Below are 18382 nucleotides of genomic sequence, written 5' to 3' on the forward strand. Positions count from 1 at the left end.
CATGCCGGAAACACACTAGGGCCTGAAGCAATCCTGCGGTGTTGCGGCCAGCTCACAAGAAAGCGAGTTGAAGAAAGGAGCTCAGGGGCACTGTAATTCACAAACCTGCAGAGTTATAAATGACAGCTATCGTCCAAAAATATATTGAAGTAAGGCTGCCAAGAGGACTTGAAAGCGGGGCAGAATTGCAGGAAACCGATTTCAGGAGGTAGACTGGAATTGCATGTAAAGCATAGGAAAAGAGGCAGAACGTCCACAATGATGCACTTGGCCAAAAAGGGCGTATGCGTTTTTTCCTGAATATATTCAGGAAAAAACGCATACGCCCTTTTTGGCCAACCAAGCAAGCTTGCAAAGGAAATCTGCACTACAATGAAGTCTCACTGCTCCCCGGTCAAAAGGGCCATCTGAAAAATGTATAAAATCCAGAAAGGCAGGACAGGCCATGGAGAACTGGGAGCCTTGTTATGCTGATGGGCGGGATGTAAATTGCCAACAGCCACTCTGGAGAAGTGTATGGTGTTTCCTGAAACATCTAAAAAACAAAGCAACAGAGCCTAGGGCACTTCCACTTATGGTGGTATAGCTTAGGGAAATTAAAATCAAAAAGACACAGCCACCCCAAAGTTTGGGACGGCTCTGTTTACAAGAACCTCGTTTACGGTACAAGTTCAATAACACAGAAAGTGAAAAATGGATAAAGAAGTTGTGGTACTTACGTACAATGCAATATCACTCAGCAATGAAATCTATGTCATCAGGCCCGTAGCAGCATAATGAGTGGATTCAGGTATGATGATTCTAAGTGAAATAAGTCACACAGAAAAAGAAACATCATAAGATATCACTACTACAAGGAATGTAAACTTGCCTACACAGAAACTGAATTACAAAACAGAACAGGGTCTCAAATGTAGAAAACCAACTTATGCTTGCTTAAGGGGAAAGGTGAGTTGGGGTGCTGCATAAAACCAGAGATTGAAATTAGCACAGATACCGTTCCATAAGCCAAATATGTAATAGACAAGAGCTACTCCTTGCTCAACGAAGTGGACTCTACATCTCATATTAAACGCCTAAGAATACACCTGACTAGTAAGAATCTTAAATCCTATGAATTTATATGTCTCCAAAAGAGAATCAAGCGTGTGTACAGTGGCATAAATGCTGCAGTGATAGGATTAGTGAGGTTCGGTGAACACATGCAGACCCTATGAAATCATACTGCATGGTACCCATTCCATGGGTCTCAACTCTCCAGGTTTAAGGGATTCTTCCTTCAGCTAAAACATGCATGTGGAACCCAGAGTATGATCTACCGTATGATCGGGAAACGTGTTCAAATGTGTCTCAGGTTTCGTCCCCTGGTACTCGGGTGCAACATGCCAGACGCTTTACAAACACTCTCCCCAATTGGAGAGTCAGTGCCTTTAAACTCCTGTTTGGCCCAGTTTGCCATTTCTGCGGAAAATGAACAGGAATAGGGAGAACCAATGAGAGACTAGCTGGAGGTGTCTGGACGGGCAAATTTAACTCTCATTTCCCACGAGGAAGAGGAATTAACCAAAGTCTCAGCGTGCCATGCCGGAACCACACTAGGGCCTGAAGCAATGCTGCGGTGTTGCGGCCAGCTCACAAGAAAGCGAGTTGAAGAAAGGGGCTCAGGGGCACTCTAATTCACAAACCTGCAGAGTTATAAATGACAGGTATCGTCCAAAAATATATTGAAGTAAGTCTGCCAAGAGGACTTGAATGCGGGGCAGAATTGCAGGAAACCGATTTCAGGAGGTAGACTGGAATTGCATGTAAAGCATAGGAAAAGAGGCAGAACGTCCACAATGATGCACTTGGCCAAAAAGGGCGTATGCGTTTTTTCCTGAATATATTCAGGAAAAAACGCATACGCCCTTTTTGGCCAACCAAGCAAGCTTGCAAATGAAATCTGCACTACAATGAAGTCTCACTGCCCCCCGGTCAATAGGGCCATCTGAAAAAAGTGTAAAATCCAGAAAGGCAGGACAGGCCATGGAGAATTGGGAGCCTTGTTATGCTGATGGGCGGGATGTAAATTGCCAACAGCCACTCTGGAGAAGTGTATGGTGTTTCCTGAAACATCTAAAAAACAAAGCAACAGAGCCTAGGGCACTTCCACTTATGATCCTATAGCTTAGGGAAATTAAAATCAAAAAGACACAGCCACCCCAAAATTTCGGATGGCTCTGTTTACAAGAACCTCGTTTACGGTACAAGTTCAATATCACAGAAAGCAAAAAATGGATAAAGAAGTTGTGGTACTTACGTACAATGCAATATCACTCAGCAATGAAATCTATGTCATCAGGCACATAGCAGCATAATGAGTGGATTCAGGTATGATGATTCTAAGTAAGATAAGTCACACAGAAAAAGAAACATCATAAGATATCACTAATACACGGAATGTAAACTTGGCTACAGAGGAATTGAATTACAAAACAGAACAGCGTCTCACATGTAGAAAACCAACATATGCTTGCTTAAGGGGAAAGGTGAGTTGGGGTGCTGCATAAAACCAGAGATTGAAATTAGCACAGATACCGTTCCATAAGCCAAATATGTAATAGACAAGAGCTACTCCTTGCTCAACGAAGTGGACTCTACACCCCATATTAAACGCATAAGAATATACCTGACTAGTAAGAATCTTAAAACCTATGGATTTCTATGTCTCCGAAAGAGAATCAAGCATGTGTACAGCGGCATAAACGCAGCAGTGATAGGATTGGTGAGGTTCGGTGAGCAAATGCAGACCCCTTGAGGTCATATTGCATGGTACCCATTCCATGGGTCTCAACTCTCCAGGTTTAAGGGATTCTTCCTTCAGCTAAAACATGCATGTGGAACCCAGAGTATGATCCACCATGTGATCGGGAAACGTGTTGAAATGTCTCTCATTTTTCATCCCCTGGTACTCGGGTGCAACATTCCAGTCACTTTACTAAAACTCTCCCCACTTGGAGAGTCAGTGCCTTTAACCTCCTGTTTGGCCCAGTTTGCCATTTCTGCGGAAAATGAACAGGAATAGGGAGAACCAATGAGAGACTAGCTGGAGGTGCCTGTACGGGCAAATTTAACTCGCATTACCCACCAGGAAGAGGAATTAACCAAAGGCTCAGCGTGCCATGCCGGAACCACACTAGGACCTGAAGCAATGCTGCGGTGTTGCGGCCAGCTCACAAGAAAGCGAGTTGAAGAAAGGAGCTCAGGGGCACTGTAATTCACAAACCTGCAGAGTTATAAATGACAGCTATCGTCCAAAAATATATTGAAGTAAGGCTGCCAAGAGGACTTGAAAGCGGGGCAGAATTGCAGGAAATCGATTTCAGGAGGTAGACTGGAATTGCATGTAGAGCATAGGAAAGAGACAGAACGTCCACAATGATGCACTTGGCCAAAAAGGGCGTATGCGTTTTTTCCTGAATATATTCAGGAAAAAACGCATACGCCCTTTTTGGCCAACCAAGCAAGCTTGCAAAGGAAATCTGCACTACAATGAAGTCTCACTGCCCCCCGGTCAAAAGGGCCATCTGAAAAAAGTATAAAATCCAGAAAGGCAGGACAGGCCATGGAGACTTGGGAGCCTTGTTATGCTGATGGGTGGGATGTAAATTGCCAACAGCCACTCTGGAGAAGTGTATGGTGTTTCCTGAAACATCTAAAAAACAAAGCAAAAGAGCCTAAGGCACTTCCACTTATGGTCCTATAGCTTAGGGAAATTAAAATCAAAAAGACACAGCCACCCCAAAGTTTGGGACGGCTCTGTTTACAAGAACCTCATTTACGGTACAAGTTCAATATCACAGAAAGTGAAAAATGGATAAAGAAGTTGTGGTACTTACGTACAATGCAATATCACTCAGCAATGAAATCTATGTCATCAGGCCCATGGCAGCATAATGAGTGGATTCAGGTACGATGATTCTAAGTGAAATAAGTCACACAGAAAAAGAAACATCATAAGTTATCACTACTACACGGAATGTAAACTTGGCTACACAGGAACTGAATTACAAAACAGAACAGGGTCTCAAATGTAGAAAACCAACTTATGCTTGCTTAAGGGGAAAGGTGAGTTGGGGTGCTGCATAAAACCAGAGATTGAATTTAGCACAGATACCATTCCATAAGCCAAATATGTAATAGACAAGAGCTACTCCTTACTCAACGAAGTGGACTCAACACCCGATATTAAACGTCTAAGAATATACCTCACTAGTAAGAATCTTAAAACCTATGGATTTATATGTCTCCAAAAGAGAAACAAGAGTGTGTACAGTGGCATAAACGCAGCAGTGATAGGATTGGTGAGGTTCGGTGAGCAAATGCAGAACCTTTGAAGTCATATTGCATGGTACCCATTCCATGGGTCTCAACTCTCCAGGTTTAAGGGATTCTTCCTTCAGCTAAAACATGCATGTGGAACCCAGAGTATGATCCACCGTGTGATCTGGAAACGTGTTCAAATGTGTCTCAGGTTTCGTCCCCTGGTACTCGGGTGCAACATTCCAGACGCTTTACTAACACTCTCCCCACTTGGAGAGTCAGTGCCTTTAACCTCCTGTTTGGCCCAGTTTTCAATTTCTGCGGAAAGTGAACAGGAATAGTGAGAACCAATGAGAGACTAGCTGGAGGTGTCTGGACGGGCAAATTTATCTCTCATTTCCCACCAGGAAGAGGAATTAACCAAAGGCTCAGCCTGCCATGCTGGAACCACACTAGGGCCTGAAGCAATGCTGCGGTGTTGCGGCCAGCTCACAAGAAAGCGAGTTGAAGAAAGGAGCTCAGGGGCACTGTAATTCACAAACCTGCAGAGTTATAAATGACAGCTATCGTCCAAAAATCTATTGAAGTAAGGCTGCCAAGAGGACTTGAAAGCGGGACAGAATTGCAGGAAACCGATTTCAGGAGGTAGACTGGAATTGCATGTAAAGCATAGGAAAAGAGGCAGAACGTCCACAATGATGCACTTGGCCAAAAAGGGCGTATGCATTTTTTCCTGAATATATTCAGGAAAAAACGCATACGCCCTTTTGGGCCAACCAAGCAAGCTTGCAAAGGAAATCTGCACTACAATGAAGTCTCACTGCCCCCCGGTCAATAGGGCCATCTGAAAAAAGTGTAAAATCCAGAAAGGCAGGACAGGCCATGGAGAATTGGGAGCCTTGTTATGCTGATGGGCGGGATGTAAATTGCCAACAGCCACTCTGGAGAAGTGTATGGTGTTTCCTGAAACATCTAAAAAACAAAGCAACAGAGCCTAGGGCACTTCCACTTACAGTTCTATAGCTTAGGGAAATTAAAATCAAAAAGACACAGCCACCCCAAAGTTTGGGACGGCTCTGTTTACAAGAACCTCGTTTACAGTACAAGTTCAATATCACAGAAAGTGAAAAATGGATAAAGAAGTTGTGGTACTTACGTACAATGCAATATCACTCAGCAATGAAATGTATATCATCAGGACCGTAGCAGCATAATGAGTGGATTCAGGTACGATGATTCTAAGTGAAATAAGTCACACAGAAAAAGAAACATCATAAGATATCACTACTACACGGAATGTAAACTTGGCTACACAGGAACTGAATTACAAAACAGAACAGGGTCTCAAATGTAGAAAACCAACTTATGCTTGCTTAAGGGGAAAGGTGAGTTGGGGTGCTGCATAAAACCAGAGATTGAAATTAGCACAGATACCGTTCCATAAGCCAAATATGTAATAGACAAGAGCTACTCCTTGCTCAACGAAGTGGACTCTACACTCCATTTTAAACGCCTAAGAATATACCTGACTAGTAAGAATCTTAAAACCTATGGATTTCTATGTCTCCAAAAGAGAATCAAGCGTGTGTACAGTGGCATAAACGCAGCAGTGATAGGATTGGTGAGGTTCGGTGAGCAAATGCAGACCCTTTGAGGTCATATTGCATGGTACCCATTCCATGGGTCTCAACTCTCCAGGTTTAAGGGATTCTTCCTTCAGCTAAAACATGCATGTGGAACCCAGAGTATGATCCACCGTGTGATCGGGAAACGTGTTCAAATGTGTCTCAGTTTTCGTCCCCTGGTACTCGGGTGCAACATTCCAGAGGCTTTACTAACACTCTCCCCACTTGGAGAGTCAGTGGCTTTAACCTCCTGTTTGGCCAAGTTTGCAATTTCTGCGGAAAATGAACAGGAATAGGGAGAACCAATGAGTGACTAGCTGGAGGTGTCTGGACGGGCAAATTTAACTCTCATTTCCCACCAGGAAGAGGAATTAACCAAAGGCTCAGCGTGCCATGCTGGAACCACACTAGGGCCTGAAGCAATGCTGCGGTGTTGCGGCCAGCTCACAAGAAAGCGAGTTGAAGAAAGGAGCTCAGGGGCACTCTAATTCACAAACCTGCAGAGTTATAAATGACAGGTATCGTCCAAAAATATATTGAAGTAAGTCTGCCAAGAGGACTTGAAAGCGGGGCAGAATTGCAGGAAACCAATTTCAGGAGGTAGACTGGGATTGCATGCAAAGCATAGGAAAAGAGGCAGAACGTCCACAATGATGCACTTGGCCAAAAAGGGCGTATGCGTTTTTTCCTGAATATATTCAGGAAAAAACGCACACGCACTTTTGGGCCAACCAAGCAAGCTTGCAAATGAAATCAGCACTACAATGAAGTCTCACTGCCCCCCGGTCAATAGGGCCATCTGAAAAAAGTGTAAAATCCAGAAAGGCAGGACAGGCCATGGAGAATTGGGAGCCTTGTTATGCTGATGTGCGGGATGTAAATTGCCAACAGCCACTCTGGAGAAGTGTATGGTGTTTCCTGAAACATCTAAAAAACAAAGCAACAGAGCCTAGGGCACTTCCACTTATGATCCTATAGCTTAGGTAAATTAAAATCAAAAAGACACAGCGACCCCAAAATTTCGGACGGCTCTGTTTACAAGAACCTCGTTTACGGTACAAGTTCAATATCACAGAAAGCGAAAAATAGATAAAGAAGTTGTGGTACTTACGTACAATGCAATATCACTCAGCAATGAAATCTATGTCATCAGGCCCATAGCAGCATAATGAGTGGATTCAGGTATGATGATTCTAAGTAAGATAAGTCACACAGAAAAAGAAACATCATAAGATATCCCTAATACACGGAAGGTAAACTTGGCTACAGAGGAATTGAATTACAAAACAGAACAGCGTCTCACATGTAGAAAACCAACATATGCTTGCTTAAGGGGAAAGGTGAGTTGGGGTGCTGCATAAAACCAGAGATTGAAATTAGCACAGATACCGTTCCATAAGCCAAATATGTAATAGACAAGAGCTACTCCTTGCTCAACGAAGTGGACTCTACACACCATATTAAACGCCTAATAATATACCTGACTAGTAAGAATCTTAAAACATATGGATTTCTATGTCTCCGAAAGAGAATCAAGCATGTGTACAGCGGCATAAACGCAGCAGTGATAGGATTGGTGAGGTTCGGTGAGCAAATGCAGACCCCTTGAGGTCATATTGCATGGTACCCATTCCATGGGTCTCAACTCTCCAGGTTTAAGGGATTCTTCCTTCAGCTAAAACATGCATGTGGAACCCAGAGTATGATCCACCATGTGATCGGGAAACGTGTTGAAATGTGTCTCATTTTTCATCCCCTGGTACTCGGGTGCAACATTCCAGTCACTTTACTAAAACTCTCCCCACTTGGAGAGTCAGTGCCTTTAACCTCCTGTTTGGACCAGTTTGCCATTTCTGCGGAAAATGAACAGGAATAGGGAGAACCAATGAGAGACTAGCTAGAGGTGCCTGTTCGGGCAAATTTAACTCTCATTTCCCAACAGGAATAGGAATTAACCAAAGGCTCAGCGTGCCATGCCGGAACCACACTAGCGCCTGAAGCAATGCTGCGGTGTTGCGGCCAGCTCACAAGAAAGCGAGTTGAAGAAAGGAGCTCAGAGGCACTGTAATTCACAAAACTGCAGAGTTATAAATGACAGCTATCGTCCAAAAATATACTGAAGTAAGGCTGCCAAGAGGACTTGAAAGCGGGGCAGAATTGCAGGAAACCGATTTCAGGAGGTAGAATGGAATTGCATGTAAAGCATAGGAAAAGAGGCAGAACGTCCACAATGATGCACTTGGCCAAAAAGGGCGTATGCGTTTTTTCCTGAATATATTCAGGAAAAAACGCATACGCACTTTTGGGCCAACCAAGCAAGCTTGCAAAGGAAATCTGCACTACAATGAAGTCTCACTGCCCCCCGGTCAATAGGTCCATCTGAAAAAAGTGTAAAATCCAGAAAGGCAGGACAGGCCATGGAGAATTGGGAGCCTTGTTATGCTGATGGGCGGGATGTAAATTGCCAACAGCCACTCTGGAGAAGTGTATGGTGTTTCCTGAAACATCTAAAAAACAAAGCAACAGAGCCTAGGGCACTTCCACTTACAGTTCTATAGCTTAGGGAAATTAAAATCAAAAAGACACAGCCACCCCAAAGTTTGGGACGGCTCTGTTTACAAGAACCTCGTTTACAGTACAAGTTCAATATCACAGAAAGTGAAAAATGGATAAAGAAGTTGTGGTACTTACGTACAATGCAATATCACTCAGCAATGAAATCTATATCATCAGGACCGTAGCAGCATAATGAGTGGATTCAGGTACGATGATTCTAAGTGAAATAAGTCACACAGAAAAAGAAACATCATAAGATATCACTACTACACGGAATGTAAACTTGGCTACACAGGAACTGAATTACAAAACAGAACAGGGTCTCAAATGTAGAAAACCAACTTATGCTTGCTTAAGGGGAAAGGTGAGTTGGGGTGCTGTATAAAACCAGAGATTGAAATTAGCACAGATACCGTTCCATAAGCCAAATATGTAATAGACAAGAGCTACTCCTTGCTCAACGAAGTGGACTCTACACTCCATTTTAAACGCCTAAGAATATACCTGACTAGTAAGAATCTTAAAACCTATGGATTTCTATGTCTCCAAAAGAGAATCAAGCGTGTGTACAGTGGCATAAACGCAGCAGTGATAGAACTGGTGAGGTTCGATGAGCAAATGCAGACCCTTTGAAGTCATATTGCATGGTACCCATTCCATGGGTCTCAACTCTCCAGGTTTAAGGGATTCTTCCTTCAGCTAAAACATGCATGTGGATCCCAGAGTATGATCCACCGTGTGATCGGGAAACGTTTTCAAATGTGTCTCAGTTTTTGTCTCCTGGTACTCGGGAGCAACATTCCAGTCGCTTGACTAACACTCTCCCCACTTGGAGAGTCAGTGCCTTTAACCTCCTGTTTGGCCCAGTTTGCAATTTCTGTGGAAGATGAACAGGAATAGGGAGAACCAATGAGAGACTAGCTGGAGGTGTCTGGACGGGCAAATTTAACTCTCATTTCCCACCAGGAAGAGGAATTAACCAAAGGCTCAGCGTGCCATGTCAGAACGACACTAGGGCCTGAAGCAATGCTGCGGTGTTGCGGCCAGCTCACAAGAAAGCGAGTTGAAGAAAGGAGCTCAGAGGCACTGTAATTCACAAACCTGCAGAGTTATAAATGACAGCTATCGTCCAAAAATATATTGAAGTAAGGCGGCCAAGAGGACTTGAAAGCGGGGCAGAATTGCAGGAAACCGACTTCAGGAGGTAGACTGGAATTGCATGTAAAGCATAGGAAAAGAGGCAGAACGTCCACAATGATGCACTTGGCCAAAAAGGGCATATGCGTTTTTTCCTGAATATATTCAGGAAAAAACGCATACGCACTTTTTGGCCAACCAAGCAAGCTTGCAATGGAAATCTGCATTACAATGAAGTCTCACTGCCCCCCAGTCAAAAGGGCCATCTGAAAAAAGTGTAAAATCCAGAAAGGCAGGACAGGCCATGGAGAATTGGAGCCTTGTTATGCTGATGGGCGGGATGTAAATTGCCAACAGCCACTCTGGAGAAGTGTATGGTGTTTCCTGAAACATCTAAAAAACAAAGCAACAGAGCCTAGGGCACTTCCACTTACGGTTCTATAGCTTAGGGAAATTAAAATCAAAAAGACACAGCCACCCCAAAGTTTGGGACGGCTCTGTTTACAAGAACCTCGTTTACAGTAGAAGTTCAATATCACAGAAAGTGAAAAATGGATAAAGAAGTTGTGGTACTTACGTACAATGCAATATCACTCAGCAATGAAATGTATATCATCAGGCCCATAGCAGCATAATGAGTGGATTCAGGTACGATGATTCTAAGTGAAATAAGTCACACAGAAAAAGAAACATCATAAGATATCACTACTACACGGAATGTAAACTTTCCTACACAGGAACTGAATTACAAAACAGAACAGGGTCTCAAATGTAGAAAACCAACTTATGCTTGCTTAAGGGGAAAGTTGAGTTGGGGTGCTGCATAAAACCAGAGATTGAAATTAGCACAGATACCGTTCCATAAGCCAAATATGTAATAGACAAGAGCTACTCCTTGCTCAACGAAGTGGACTCTACACCCCATATTAAACGCCTAAGAATATACCTGACTAGTAAGAATCTTAAAACCTATGGATTTCTATGTCTCCGAAAGAGAATCAAGCGTGTGTACAGCGGCATAAACGCAGCAGTGATAGGATTGGTGAGGTTCGGTGAGCAAATGCAGACCCTTTGAGGTCATATTGCATGGTACCCATTCCATGGGTCTCAACTCTCCAGGTTTAAGGGATTCTTCCTTCAGCTAAAACATGCATGTGGAACCCAGAGTATGATCCACCGTGTGATTGGGAAACGTGTTCAAATGTGTCTCAGGTTTCGTCCCCTGGTACTCGGGTGCAACATTCCAGACGCTTTACTAGCACTCTCCCCAACTGGAGAGTCAGGGCCTTTAACCTCCTGTTTGGCCCAGTTTGCAATTTCTGTGGAAGATGAACAGGAATAGGGAGAACCAATGAGAGACTAGCTGGAGGTGTCTGGACGGGCAAATTTAACTCTCATTTCCCACCAGGAAGAGGAATTAACCAAAGGCTCAGCGTGCCATGCCGGAACCACACTAGGGCCTGAAGCAATCCTGCGGTGTTGCGGCCAGCTCACAAGAAAGCGAGTTGAAGAAAGGAGCTCAGGGACACTGTAATTCACAAACCTGCAGAGTTAAAAATGACAGCTATCGTCCAAAAATATATTGAAGTAAGGCTGCCAAGAGGACTTGAAAGCGGGGCAGAATTGCAGGAAACCGGTTTCAGGAGGTAGACTGGAATTGCATGTAAAGCATAGGAAAAGAGGCAGAACGTCCACAATGATGCACTTGGCCAAAAAGGGCGTATGCGTTTTTTCCTGAATATATTCAGGAAAAAACGCATACGCCCTTTTTGGCCAACCAAGCAAGCTTGCAAAGGAAATCTGCACTACAATGAAGTCTCACTGCCCCCCGGTCAAAAGGGCCATCTGAAAAAAGTGTAAAATCCAGAAAGGCAGGACAGGCCATGGAGAATTGGGAGCCTTGTTATGCTGATGGGCGGGATGTAAATTGCCAACAGCCACTCTGGAGAAGTGTATGGTGTTTCCTGAAACATCTAAAAAACAAAGCAACAGAGCCTAGGGCACTTCCACTTATGGTCCTATAGCTTAGGGAAATTAAAATAAAAAAGACACAGCCACCCCAAAGTTTGGGACGGCTCTATTTACAAGAACCTCGTTTACGGTACAAGTTCAATAACACAGAAAGTGAAAAATGGATAAAGAATTTGTGGTACTTACGTACAATGCAATATCACTCAGCAATGAAATCTATATCATCAGGCCCGTAGCAGCATAATGAGTGGATTCAGGTACGATGATTCTAAGTGAAATAAGTCACACAGAAAAAGAAACATCATAAGATATCACTACTACACAGAATGTAAACTTGGCTACACAGAAACTGAATTACAAAACAGAACAGGGTCTCAAATGTAGAAAACCAACTTATGTTTGCTTAAGGGGAAAGGTGAGTTGGGGTGCTGCATAAAACCAGAGATTGAAATTAGCACAGATACCGTTCCATAAGCCAAATATGTAATAGACAAGAGCTACTCCTTGCTCAATGAAGTGGACTCTTCACCCCATATTAAGCGCCTAAGAATATACCTGACAAGTAAGAATCTTAAAACCTATGGATTTATATGTCTCCGAAAGAGAATCAAGCGTGTGTACAGCGGCATAAATGCAGCAGTGATAGGATTGGTGAGGTTCGGTGAGCAAATGCAGACCCTTTGAGGTCATATTGCATGGTACCCATTCCATGGGTCTCAACTCTCCAGGTTTAAGGGATTCTTCCTTCAGCTAAAACATGCATGTGGAACCCAGAGTATGATCCACCGTGTGATCGGGAAACGTGTTCAAATGTGTCTCAGTTTTCGTCCCCTGGTACTCGGGTGCAACATTCCAGAGGCTTTACTAACACTCTCCCCACTTGGAGAGTCAGTGGCTTTAACCTCCTGTTTGGCCAAGTTTGCAATTTCTGCGGAAAATGAACAGGAATAGGGAGAACCAATGATTGACTAGCTGGAGGTGTCTGGACGGGCAAATTTAACTCTCATTTCCCACCAGGAAGAGGAATTAACCAAAGGCTCAGTGTGCCATGCCGGAACCACACTAGGGCCTGAAGCAATGCTGCGGTGTTGCGGCCAGCTCACAAGAAAGCGAGTTGAAGAAAGGAGCTCAGGGGCACTGTCATTCACAAACCTGCAGAGTTATAAATGACAGCTATCATCCAAAAATATATTGAAGTAAGGCTGCCAAGAGGACTTGAAAGCGGGGCAGAATTGCAGGAAACCGATTTCAGGAGGTAGAGTGGAATTGCATGTAAAGCATAGGAAAAGAGGCAGAACGTCCACAATGATGCACTTGGCCAAAAAGGGCGTATGCGTTTTTTCCTGAATATATTCAGGAAAAAACGCATACGCCCTTTTTGGCCAACCAAGCAAGCTTGCAAAGGAAATCTGCAGTACAATGAAGTCTCACTGCCCCCCGGTCAAAAGGGCCATCTGAAAAAAGTGTAAAATCCAGAAAGGCAGGACAGGCCATGGAGAACTGGGAGCATTGTTATGCTGATGGGCGGGATGTAAATTGCCAACAGCCACTCTGGAGAAGTGTATGGTGTTTCCTGAAACATCTACAAAACAAAGCAACAGAGCCTAGGGCACTTCCACTTATGGTCCTATAGCTTAGGGAAATTAAAATCAAAAAGACATAGGCACCCCAAAGTTTGGGACGGCTGTGTTTACAAGAACCTCGTTTACAGTACAAGTTCAATATCACAGAAAGCGAAAAATGGATAAAGAAGTTGTGGTACTTACGTACAATGCAATATCACTCAGCAATGAAATCTATGTCATCAGGCCCGTAGCAGCATAATGAGTTGATTCAGGTACGATGATTCTAAGTGAAATAAGTCACAGAGAAAAAGAAACATCATAAGATATCACTACTATACGGAATGTAAACTTGGCTACACAGGAACTGAATTACAAAACAGAACAGGGTCTCAAATGTAGAAAACCAACTTATGCTTGCTCAAGGGGAAAGGTGAGTTGGGGTGCTGCATAAAACCAGAGATTGAAATTAGCACAGATACCGTTCCATAAGCCAAATATGTAATAGACAAGAGCTACTCCTTGCTCAACGAAGTGGACTCTACACCCCATATTAAACGCCTAAGAATATACCTGACTAGTAAGAATCTTTAAACCTATGGATTTCTATGTCTCCGAAAGAGAATCAAGCATGTGTACAGTGGCATAAACGCAGCAGTGATAGGATTGGTGAGGTTCGGTGAGCAAATGCAGACCCCTTGAGGTCATATTGCATGGTACCCATTCCATGGGTCTCAACTCTCCAGGTTTAAGGGATTCTTCCTTCAGCTAAAACATGCATGTGGAACCCAGAGTATGATCCACCGTGTGATCGGGAAACGTGTTCAAATGTGTCTCAGTTTTCGTCCCCTGGTACTCGGATGCAACATACCAGACGCTTTACTAAAACTCTCCCCACTTGGAGAGTCAGTGCCTTTAACCTCCTGCTTGGCCCAGTTTGCAATTTCTGCGGAAGATGAACAGGAATAAGGAGAAGCAATGGGAGACTATCTGTAGGTTTCTGGACGGGCAAATTTAACTCTCATTTCCCACCAGGAAGACGAATGAATCAAAGTTTCTACGTGCCGTGCTGGAACTAGATTAGGACCTGAAGAGATCCTGCGGTTTTGTGGCAGGCTCACAAGAAAGCGAGTTGAAGAATGGAGCTCAGGGGCACTGTAATTCACAAACCTGCAGAGTTATAAATGACAGCTATCATCCAAAATTATACTGAAGTTAGGCTGTGAAGAGGACTTGAATGTGGGGTAGAATTGCTGGAAACCGATTTCAGAAGGTACACGGGAGTCGCTCTTAAAACATAGGAAAAGAGACAGAACTTGGAAAATAATGCACTTGGCAAAAAAGGGCATATGTGTTTTATCCAGAGCTCTCATAACTGAGGGGAGGAGATTCCCAGCAGGCTCCAACTGCCACCTAGGGCTCACGTTGCCAAGGCAACGTGAGCAAGCCAGGCAGGAGTTACCTCACAGCAGAGGTCCCACCTCACAGAAGGGTGAGAAACCCAGCCAACATCAGACTCTCACCAGAGGGCCCACATCACCAAGGGGATGGGAACCAGGCAGGAGTGTCTTCACACCAGTGGGGCCACATCATTGAAAGGTGAGGTACTCAGCACATGTGTCCTCAAACCAGAGGACCCACATCACCAAGGGCCTCGGAGTGAGGCAGGCAGGAGTAGCCTCACAACACTGGGCCCATAGAATAAAAAAGTGAGGAATCCAGCAGTTGGAACCTCCCAGCAGGCGGCCCAGAGCACCGAGGCTATGGGATCCAGGCCACAGTGAACTCACAGAAGAGGGCCCATGTCATGAAACTGAGCAACCCAGCCATTGGGACCTCAGAGCAGGAGGCCCACATCCCCATGGGGATGGAAATCTGGTAGGAGTGTCCTCGCACCACTGAGAACATATCAGAAAATTTTGGCCGACCAGCAGTTAGGGCCTGACGCCAGAGGACCCTCATCACCAAGGGAAGGAGGCTCCCAGCAGGCTCCAACTGCCACCAGAGGGCTGACGTCACCAAGGCGATGTGTGCCAACCAGGCACGAATGATCTCACAGCAGAGGGCCCACCTCAGAGAAGTGTGACGAACCCAGTCAGGATCAGACTCACACCAGAGGGCCCACATCACCAAATGGATTGGAACCAGGCAGGAGTATCCTCACATGAGTAGGGCCACATCATCTAAAGGTGAGGAACCCAGAACATGTGGCTTCAAACCATAGGACACCCATCACCAAGGGGCTGGGAGTGAGGCAGGCAGGAGGAGCCTCACAACAGAGGGCCCAAAAATAAGAAAGGTGAGGAATCCAGCAGTTGGAACCTCCCAGCAGGCGGCCCAGAGCACAGAGGCTAGGGGATCCAGGTCGGAGTGAACTAACACCAGACAGCCCACATCATGAAACTGTGAGCAACCCAGACATTGGGACCTCAGAGCAGAAGGCCCACATCCCCATGGTGATGGGAACATGACAGGAGTGTCCTGGCATCACTGGGCTCACATCAGAAAACGTGGGGTACTCAGAAGTTAGGGCCTGACTCTAGAGGGCACTCATCACCGAGGGGAGGAGGCTCCCAGCAGGCTCCAGCTGCCACCAGAGGGCCAACGTCGCCAAGGCGATGTGTGCCAGGCCGGCAGGAGTGACCTCACAGCAGAGGGCCCACCTCACAGAAGGGTGAGGAACACAGCCAGGATCAGACTCTCACCAGAGGGCCCACATCACCAAGGGGATGGGAACCAGGCAGGAGTGTCCGCACACCAGTGAGACAACATCATCGAAAGGTGAGGATCCCAGCACATGTAGCCTCAAACCAGAGGAACCACATCACCAAGGGGTTCGGAATGAGGCTGGCAGGACCGGCCTCACAACACAGGGTCCATAGAATATAAAAGTTGAGGAATCCAGCAGTTGGAACCTCCCAGCAAGCAGCCCAGAGCACCGAGGCTATGGGATCCAGGCCGCAGTGAACTCACAGCAGAGGGCCCACATCATGAACCTGTGAGCAGCCCAGCCGTTGGGACCTCAGAACAGAAGGCCCACATCCCCATTGGGATGGGAACCTGGCAGGAGTGGCTTTGCACCACTTAGCACATATCAGAAAATGTTAGGAGCCCAGCAGTTAGGGCCTGACGCCAGGGGGCCCTCATAACTGAGGGGAGGAGACTCCCAGCAGGTTCCAACTGCCAACAGAGGGCCCACGTCTACAAGGTGGCATGTGCCAGCCAGGCAGTAGTGACCTCACAGCAGAGGGCCTATCTCACAGAAGGGTGAGGAACCGAGGCAGGATGAGACTCTCACCAGGGGGCCCACAACACCAAGGGGATGAGAACCAGTCAGGACTGTCCTCCCACCAGTGGGGCCACATCATCGAAAGGTGAGGAACCCAGCACATGCGGCCTCATATCAGAGGACATACATCACAAAGGGGATGGGAGTGAGGCAGGTAGGAGTAGCCTAAAAACAGAGGGCCCAAAGAATAAAAAAGGTGAGGAATCCAGCATTTGGAACCTCCCAGCAGGCGGCCGAGAGCACAGAAGCTATGGGATGCAGGCAGGAGTGAACTAACACCAGAGAGCCCACATCATGAAACTGTGAGCAACCCAGGCGTTGGGACCTCAGAGCAGAAAGCCCACATCCCCATGTGGATGGGAACATAACAGGAGTGTCCTGGCATCACTGGGCTCACATCAGAAAACGTGGGGAGCCCAGCAGTTAGGGCCTGATGCTAGAGGGCCATCATCACCGAGAGCAGGAGGTTCTCAGCAGGTTCCATGTGCCAACAGAGGGCCCACGTCGCCAAGGTGATTTGTGCAAGTCAGGCAAGATTGACCTCACAGCAGAGGGCCTACCTCACAGAAGAGTGAGGAACCCAGCCAGGATAAGACTGTCACCAGAAGACCCACATCACCAAGGGGATGGGAACCAGGCAGGAGTGTCCTCACACCAGTGGGGTCACATCATTGAAAGTTGCGGAACCCAGCACATGTGGCCTCAAACCAGAGGACCCACATCACGAAGGGGTTGCGAGTGAGGCAGGCAGGAGGAGCATCACAACACAGGACCCATAGAATACAAAAGTTGAGGAATCGAGCAGTTGGAACCTCCCAGCAGGCGGCCCAGAGCACAGAGGCTATGGGATCCAGGCCACAGTGAACTAACACCAGAGAGCCCACATCATGAAATTGTGATCAACCTAGCCGTTTTAACCTCAGAGCAGAAGGACCACATCTCTATGGAGATGGGAACCTAAGAGGAGTGCCCGAGCATCACTGGGCTCACTAAGAAAAGTTGGGGAGCCCAGCAGTTAGGGCCTGACGTCAGGGGGCCCTCATCACAGAGGTGAGGAGGCTCCCAGCAGGGTCCAAGTGCCACCAGAGGGCTCATGTCAACAAGGCGAGGTGAGCAAGCCATGCAAGAGTTACCTGATCGTAGAGGGCCCACCTCACAGATGGGTGAGGAACCCAGCCAGGATCAGACTCTCACCTGAGGGCCCACATCAGCAAGGGGATGGGAACAAGTCAGGACTGTCTTCCCTCCAGTGGGGCCACATCATCGAAAGGTGCGGAACCCAGCACATGTGACCTCAAATCAGAGGACACATATCACAAAGGGAATGGGAGTGAGGCAGGCAGGAATAGCCTAAAAACAGAGGGCCCAAAGAATAAGAAAGGTGAGGAATCCAGCAGTTGGAACCTCCCAGCAGGCGGCCAAGAACACAGAAGCTATGGGATGCAGGCAGGAGTGAACTAACAGCAGAGAGCCCACATCATGAAACTGTGAGCAACCCAGGCGTTGGGACCTCAGAGCAGAAGGCCCATATCCCAATGGGGATGTGAACCTGGCTGGAGTGTCCTCGCACCACTGGGCGCACATCACAAAATGTGGGGAGCCCAGCAGTTAGGGCCTGACGCAAGAGGGCCCTCATCACCGGGGGGAGGAGATTCCCAGCACGCTCCAACTGCCACCACACGGCTGACTTCAGCAAGGCAATGTGTGCCAGCCATGCAGGAGTGACCTATCAGCAGAGGGTCTCCCTCACAGAAGGGTGAGGAACACAGCCAGGAACAGACTCTCACCAGGGGGTCCACATAACCACGTGGATGAGAACCAGGCAGGAGTGTCCTCACACTAGTGGGGCCACATCATCGAAAGGTGAGGAACCCATAAAGGTGGCCACAAACCAGAGGACCCACATCACCAAGGGGTTGAGAGTGAGGTAGGTGTCTGGA

General features: G+C 46.4%; 1 long non-coding RNA gene across 1 annotated transcript in view; it reads right to left on the reverse strand.

Annotated features, from left to right (window-relative positions):
• Positions 1-7028: 7028 nt before the first annotated feature.
• The window catches only part of LOC137217930 (uncharacterized), a 393134-nt gene continuing 381780 nt past the window's right edge, over positions 7029-18382 (reverse strand). Inside the window, exon 3 of the long non-coding RNA XR_010940321.1 lies at positions 7029-7120. This is a non-coding gene — a long non-coding RNA (uncharacterized lncRNA). The remainder of the gene's footprint in view (positions 7121-18382) is intronic.

Source organism: Pseudorca crassidens (genome assembly GCF_039906515.1).
Source record: "Pseudorca crassidens isolate mPseCra1 chromosome 1 unlocalized genomic scaffold, mPseCra1.hap1 SUPER_1_unloc_1, whole genome shotgun sequence".
Lineage (NCBI taxonomy): Eukaryota > Metazoa > Chordata > Mammalia > Artiodactyla > Delphinidae > Pseudorca > Pseudorca crassidens.